Source organism: Miscanthus floridulus, chromosome 14 (genome assembly GCF_019320115.1).
Source record: "Miscanthus floridulus cultivar M001 chromosome 14, ASM1932011v1, whole genome shotgun sequence".
NCBI classification, from domain to species: domain Eukaryota; kingdom Viridiplantae; phylum Streptophyta; class Magnoliopsida; order Poales; family Poaceae; genus Miscanthus; species Miscanthus floridulus.
In genome coordinates this window covers 61862004-61869783 of record NC_089593.1, presented here as the reverse complement: position 1 = coordinate 61869783, position 7780 = coordinate 61862004, and the positions used below count along the sequence as shown (strand labels likewise).

At 41.3% G+C, this 7780-nt stretch overlaps 1 long non-coding RNA gene across 12 annotated transcripts; it reads right to left on the bottom strand.

Annotated features, from left to right (window-relative positions):
• Window positions 1-5667: 5667 nt before the first annotated feature.
• On the bottom strand, window positions 5668-7549 carry LOC136506012 (uncharacterized). Of its 12 annotated transcripts, none has more exons than XR_010771385.1 (7): window positions 7237-7549; window positions 6809-6876; window positions 6641-6703; window positions 6380-6456; window positions 6103-6209; window positions 5938-6013; window positions 5668-5830 (listed from the first exon to the last, which is right to left on the bottom strand). It is a non-coding gene; the product is annotated as an uncharacterized lncRNA (long non-coding RNA). The 12 variants fall into 12 exon arrangements; XR_010771379.1 differs by having other exon boundaries at window positions 7278-7549; XR_010771380.1 differs by having other exon boundaries at window positions 6628-6703; window positions 6809-7549.
• Between the last annotated feature and the right edge of the window lie 231 nt (window positions 7550-7780).

The following is a 7780-nucleotide window of genomic DNA, read 5'->3' as shown; positions in this document are numbered from 1 at the left end:
TTTTTCTGTGCGTGACAATACACACACGGAAAAAATCAGAACTTACAGAAAAATAAAACTTATTCTGTCGGTTTTTTAAAAACGCACAGAAAAAATAAAATGCACGCACAGAAAAAATGCTATTATTCTGTCGGTTATTTTAAAACGCACAGAAAAACAAACCCACGCACGGAAAAATAACCCAGAAGTCCTAACCCTAACCCGCCGCGGACTCGTCCGCTCGGCTCCTCATGCACGCACGTTCTCCCCACTCCCCTTCTTCTTCCCCGCCGCACCCTCCCCTCCCCTCCCCAGCCCCCCACACTCCCCTCCCCTCCTCCCGCACCCGCACCCGCCCATCCTCCGCCGGATCCCGCCCCTTCCCTCCCTCCCCTTCTTCCTCGGCGCGGCCGGTGCCGCCCCCTCCCTCTCCCCCCCCCCTCCCCTACCTTCTTCCCTGGCGTGGCCCCTCTCCTCCCGCTCCCCACCAGCGAGATCCAGCGACCGGTGCCACCCCCTCCCTCTCCCCCCTCCCCTACCTTCTTCCCCGACGCGGCCCCTCCCCTCCTGCTCCCCACCGGCGAGATCCGGCGGCCGGTGCCGCCCCCTCCCTCTCTCCCCCCACCCCTACCTTCTTCCCCGGCGCGGCCCCTCCCCTCCTGCTCCCCACCGGCGAGATCCAGTGGCCGGTGCCGCCCCCTCCCTCTCCCCCCCTCCCCTACCTTCTTCCCCGGCGTGGCCCCTCCCCTCCCGCTCCCGACCGGCGAGATCTGGCGGCAGGGGCCCGGCGGCGGCGGAGGGGACGGCTGCGCGGGCCAGGGGCGAGCTACAGCCCCCTAGCCGAGAGCGCAGCGCGGCTGGGCTCCACCGGTGGCCGGCGCCATGCCTGCTCACCGGTGCTGCCTCCTCCCGCCGGTCCACGTCGGTTCTTGTGCTCCACGAAACCCTAGCCTGCGGGTAACAATTCATGGAAAACTATCATATTTACATTGACAAAAAATGTGCTAGGTATGCCTTGTTAGCTGCTAGGCTTTTGCTTGCATAGTTGCATCTGTTTAAAATTATGTTACACATATTTTCATCTTGTTACACATATTTACATTGCATAGTTTGTACTTATTTCAGTTTGTGGGTTGGTGATTCCAGTGCCTTTAAGTGCCAGTAAGGATAAGACCTGTGAATTTATATGATGACTAGCAGTAGTAACATTTGTATATTTAGTAAAAAGTTAATATTTCTAAATTAAAAAGAGATCTAATGAGATTGATATGTGGTTCGTAGTAGAATTGAAAATACAGTTGCATAATCTTGCTGGTTATTTGTTCTTAAGTTATTGCACAACAATTAGTAGTTGTCATCTTTCAGCAATCGAATTGTTCGGATTAGTAGGAGGTGCTAGAGCACCACAATAATCAGTATTCAATTTTTAGGATTAATATGAGCATGCTTGGGATTGATGGCTTTTTTGCTGTTGTTTTTTCCTTCCCCGAGTATGCATGCCTGCCTGGCTGCTTCTACTATAATATTTTCAGCATTCAAATATCTTTTGACAGTCTCGTGCCGCGATGCTCTTCCACAGAATTAAGGACAGCTGAACTTCCTAGCTTGATCTCCTAAACATATGAAGGTCCCCTTCCACAGAATTCACTGGGCAGCATGCATTGCTGAAAGGCCCTTCTATGAGGATAGTTTTTTTAAAAAATAGTTTAGTAATGATAAGTAATCGGATCCAAAAAATTCAGTTCTGGAAATATTTTCAGAGCAGCATTATTATCGGATAAGAACCTTTCTGTTGCTTCTTTCCCCTGTACTAATGACATCATTTCTCCAATGGCAGGGCTGCAGACAACCAGGTATACTGCGCTTCTTTGTGTTACATTGTCTCTTTGTTCCAAGTGAGTTCCTTCTCTCAGGCTTTTTTGTTACATTGTTTCAGATGGGAAAACTGAGGTGACACATTCAAAAATATTTTGGGGGTGCATCCTGCAGCTTGGAGATGCTATGAAACCCCAATCTCGTGCCGTGCTGCTCTCCCCTTCCATAACTATGCCTTGTGACTTTTTTTGTTTTGTACTACTCTTGAGTGGCTATGATGAATCAAGTTTCCATTAGAGAACTTCTGCACTTTAGCACCTTATGAGCTCGTACTTGGGATATTTTGTTCTGTTTGCTACTTAACTAGGATGGCTTGTACCAGTACAAGCAACCAGTTCTGTGGCCAGTTCAATTCTCATTAGAGAGAGAATTAAATTAAGCTCCAGGTGAAATTAAGTTGCAGTTGTCATACTGATAATGGGTAAATCTGAGCCATTTCTCGAGTTCTTTTGCTCTTGATAATGGGTAAATTTCTGGAGATGGTCACTGTCTTGTGGTATTTCTTCTGTGAAATTTTGGAAACAATATGACGCATGTAAGTTGTCTAAAAGGAAGCCCACAGTCCACCAAAATGTTTGTAAGACAACATAGCTCTCAGTACTTGTGTTTCTATTATGCATTATTAAGCAACAGAGATATTTTTGTGCCAATATTAAGACCTTTCCCTATATAAAGAAATGCTGTCATTTTTGTAGGTATAATAGGTGCATCAAATGATTTAAACTTCGTATTATGATTTGTGAAGTAATTTCTAAATTTTCTATGAAATGCTGAGCTGCGATTATATCGCCAGCCATCATATTTATGATTGTTTCTGATTCCTTAGGGTTTGTTGGGAATGTTAGCTAATGTAAAAGAAGCATAATGCACACATCTCCAAATCAATATTAAAGTTTAAGTTCATCATTGCTAGATTTATGCAAATTCTTGCTTGTGAAACTGGCAATAGATACTAAGCACCTATTGGCACACTCTTTTTGTCCAATTTTAGTTTTTTCAACCTAGGCCAATGTAACTGCAGTATAAGCAGTATGAATTGCCTGTGTGCCACCTATGAATTGTATAACCTAGGACTATTCCTGGAAATACTATTGCTGTTCAAGCTGACATGCCTTTTAGCGGTCTTACAACATTTGGGACTGCATTTTTATCCAAGTTTGAGTGCTCTCAGATGCGACATCCAGTAAGATTTAATTTTGATGCAAGTGAAAACCTAAAAGGCATGTAATCTGGAAATTGATACCAAACATTTACCTTGAAGCTGCTAGAGCATATCACATTTGTTGACACACCTGGTGTTCTTTCTGGTGAAAAGCAACGCACGCAATGCAGCTATGAGTTCACTGGCGTGACATCATGGTTTGCTGCGAAGTGTGATCTTATTCTTCTTCTGTTTGATCCTCATAAGCTTGACATCAGCGATGAGTTCAAACGTGTCATTGGATCATTACGTGGACATGATGACAAAATACGTGTAGTTTTGAACAAGGCAGATCAAGTAGACACTCAACAGGTAGTATTTGTGGATCTTTTTGTGTCTTAACTCGTGATGGGACATTTTTCTTTGTTTTGCTCTACATATTAATAGTCCTTTTCTCATTGACATGCAGCTTATGAGAGTTTATGGTGCATTGATGTGGTCTCTTGGGAAAGTATTGAATACACCTGAGTTAAAGCTTGACTCGGGTATTACTGGATTTCTCCATTACTTAAACAATAGTATATTTGAATCTTGTTCTGGTATTGACCTTAGATCATTCAAGTGCCTGCAAATAATTCAAGTAACTTCCATGTTTGTTTGTAGATCATTCAATGACAAACCAGTAAATGAATCAGCTGTTGGTCCACTTGGAAAGGAACTATTTGAGAGAGAGCAAGATGATCTCCTTTCTGATCTCAAAGATTTCGCCTCCCCTTTGCTGGTACATACTGTATTCCCATTTTCTGGATACTTTAGGAAACAGAAATGACTACTTTCCTGTGTAATCATTGTAGTATTCATGTTGACTGTTCTCACAGGTAGAGATGGAGTGCAAGGTGAAGCAGTTTACAATTGGTTGAACAAGAAGAAATAGTTTGGTTTCTTTTTCGATATCCATATTTGTGAATTCATTGTAGTATTTATGTTGAACATGTAGATGATCAGATATCATATCTGTGTATATGATATATGTGCTGATAGATCAGACTGATTCTATTTTTGACATAAGTGTTGACTCCATTCATGATGAACTACCGATTTGTGTATTATTTGAATGAAACCTTGTTGGTCATGCACATAAATCACTATATGGAAAATATATATTTTAATATGTTGTTGCTACTATTTTAAAATAATTTTTTTTTCTGTGTTCAACTCTTTTTTTCTGTGAGGCTGGCTACACAGAAATATTTTTTTTAATCTGGGCGAAATGAATTTTTCTGTGAGTTCACCTAGACCGACAGAAAAACGTGTTTTTCTGTGCGTTTATTTATTTTTTCTGTGTGGATTAATACACAGAAAAATTAGTTTTAATCTGGGCGAACGTAATTTTTCTGTGCGTGTAATACCTACAGAAAAATTATTTCTGACGGCGAACCCATATATTTCTGTGGGTATTTTTCTGAGGGTACACCGGTATTCGTATTTTTCTGTGGGTTTTTGCACGCACAGAAAAATGCGAGATTCTAGTAGTGGGTGTACCAAGGGGTTGCAAAAGCTGGCTGAAGAAACCGGCCTGGGCCAGTTAGTTTTGTCTGTAGTTGGCAGACGGTGCACAGCTAGCCCCAAACTGGGACGGCGTTTCTGTAGGATTTGCCCAAAATTGCTTTTTCAAACCCAATTTGATCCTAATTTAGTTTCTTCGATCCGAGGGCCTGTTTGATTGGTGCCGTAGGCCCTGGTTGGTTCATGCCGTGGTTTTCCACGGCTCACCTTCAGCGAAAACTGTGGCTGTCACATAAAATGTGGCGAGCAAAATCGAAGTCACACTTGTGGCAAAGTTTGGCACAAAAGATGAGTTTATGACGTGTGAAACAGGGTGCTAAGAAAGTGGCATGCCATAGTTGTGGCAATGCACCAAACAAAATTGCCGTATGAGTAACCTTTATCTCGCCAATCATATTTTGCTACCAACAAGTATACAGGTACAAAAGGAGAAAATGTTTGGCAAACGGAGCGGTGATCTCATCGTGATGTTCGACATTTGCTATAGAAAAGTGAACTATTGGGAAATTAGAATTTATTTGTTTCCGTCACATTATGATCCTGGCCATTTTGGGGCCACGGTGCAGCGATGACCGTAACTGTCAAAGGTTGGAAAAACCATAGCATATCTAGGGTGTTTGGTTTGAGGAACCAGTCAATCCTAGATGAGATAGTGCATCATGAGTTCATGGCTCAAATTTGATGAAATAACTTCATTCACTACAAGAGGACCACCACTTTAGCAACGCATATATGTGTTGCTACAAACCCGAATAAGTGTTGGTGGGATCTATACCAACGCATCCTATATGCGTTGCTTAAAGTGACGTTGCAAAGGTCTACTGCCACACATACATATGCGTTGATAAGAGGGGTATAAGTGTTGCAAGCTAGCAACGAATCTGCAGCAACATATATATGTGTTGCTGGCAGAATATGCCACGTGCTTCTAGGATTGGTTTTTACAATTTATAAATGCTATTTTTTAGTATAAATAGCTTGCTAAATTAATTGGATATCTTACATCCAACAGCCACAAGCACAAAACAATATATCTTTGGAACTCAAGATATTATTAAATAATTGATGTTAAGTAAACGATTCGATAGATACAATAAAATGTCATAATCTGTAATTGTATACAATGGTTCACTAACTATGAAGTTCCACAATGAAAATAAATATACACCAGTGTAACACCACTCCTAAAATACTAATCTTCAGGGGAAATCTTATTCTTCATCCTTCAAAATAATCATCTGAACATCCAAAATATCATATATATTTGCCCTGCGCGAAAATATAGAGTGCTTCATTAATTAAGAACATATTTAGAAAGACGCAATTTTCCTTGAATTTATAAATCTCAGTGAAGAAAAACAACTGAGCCTATATACCTGTTCCTGAGCAGCTCTTCTAGAGCTAAATGCCATGTTCGCTTGCCTGATAAACCATGGCTGAAAATACTGTTAACTGATTTGTTGTGAGAGAAAAATATTATTCGTTGGCTGAAAAAGCACGGCTTATAAGCCAAATGAACAGGATGAAAGTTTCATTCATACCCTTTGTCTATAGTGACATAGCAAGTTGTATATTATTACAGAAGAATAAGGTCACGTCTTGGGCCTTGCACCCATGCCTAGTGTCCATCTCCTGTACATTGAACTGACTGCTTGTCATCAGAACTAAGTCAGAATTTTTGGATAGCTAGATAAATTTTGTACGTGGAATTAAAGCAAAATAGCTACCAATAATATTAAACTAGAGATCAGTTCGCAAGTATATAAACTAATGATTATCCAAATCAAACAACGACAAAATATAAACAAGAAACCTTACGTATATACTTGAAGAAGGGATACCCGCAATGACCTTGCAAGATCTGTTCTTCAATCACCTCCTCATCGCTCGTTGTTCTACATCATAGAATTACCGTAAACAAATCAGAAGATTTACCATTGTCTGCACAAGTTCGAAAAAGATAACTAAAACTGATAGTAATCACAATGAATTTCAGGAATTTAATAAGAAATATAGCCTGTACAAAAATATTATAGGAGAAGGGAAAAATTATAGAACTGACGTACATGACGCACGTACCAAACCATTTGTCCCCATCTCTAAGTACTAGTCAGTGCATCTCTAATCTGCTGTATGAGGCTGCTACAATAATTACCAGTTTACCACAGTTCATGAACGAATTAATTAACTAGGCAAAATTACCGTACATATGTATATAAAAGAATATAGAATGAGAAAATTTCTCACTGCTTCTTCTCTACCGCGGAGAAGTAATTCTTTGTGGACATTGACGTTTTCTTATTCCTGTTATCTACCTGTCCACCCGAATGGATATAAGAAATATTGTCAGAAATTTCAAAAACAGATATAGAATGTTGACAATAGAATAAGGTCATCCGTCATTAAGTATAATGGAATTATTACTGCATACTTGTTAATTTCAGAACTGAAGAATAATCTAATAAGGAGAAAACAATACTGTCTACTCAGAACATGATGCAAACGCCGTATCCAATTCCGATCTGTAGTGACCAAGATTTAGTTACCAACCGTAAAAGGAACCGCACTCATCTAAGCATTAACGACCTGTAGTGGCCACAACTTAATGGGATGAATAGATCCATTTTGATGGGAGCAGGAGAGTATGGGATGGGAAGGAGATGAAATCAACGTACATGGATCTGTTAGAGTGTAGAGTAAGGGCACCAACTCCTACCATATCCCATATCTAGGGACGATGATGCGGTGAAGTCATGGCACTGATTTGCTCGCATGTTGCGCCTCCTGCCACAGCCGCCGTTGCCAAGTTTCAAGTCGAAGGCCGCTAGAACAATCTTCTCCTGATCTTCCAATGATCCATCACTGCAAGGGGATCAGATCAAATGTGTTGTTTATGAGAGGAGGGAACCTCGATTCTTGCAGTTGATGCTAGATTTTAGATCTACGAGAAAAACTGACGACCAGGAAAACTCGTGGGAAGGGTGGAGTCGTGGGGGAGGCTAACGGGGTAGGCACACGAGTTAAAAAGACCATTACTGGACAGTCGGCCCATTAGCTACGGGATTACGGTTGCTCCTTCCGTTGCAATGGATGCGTTGGCAAATGGGGGTCGGTGTTGTAGTGATTCCTCGTACTAGTACTAGTTATTAGCTTATAAGGAATGAAGTGATGATGCATCAACATAGTCCCTCGAGCCTTCGACGGCACAAGGGTACCGGC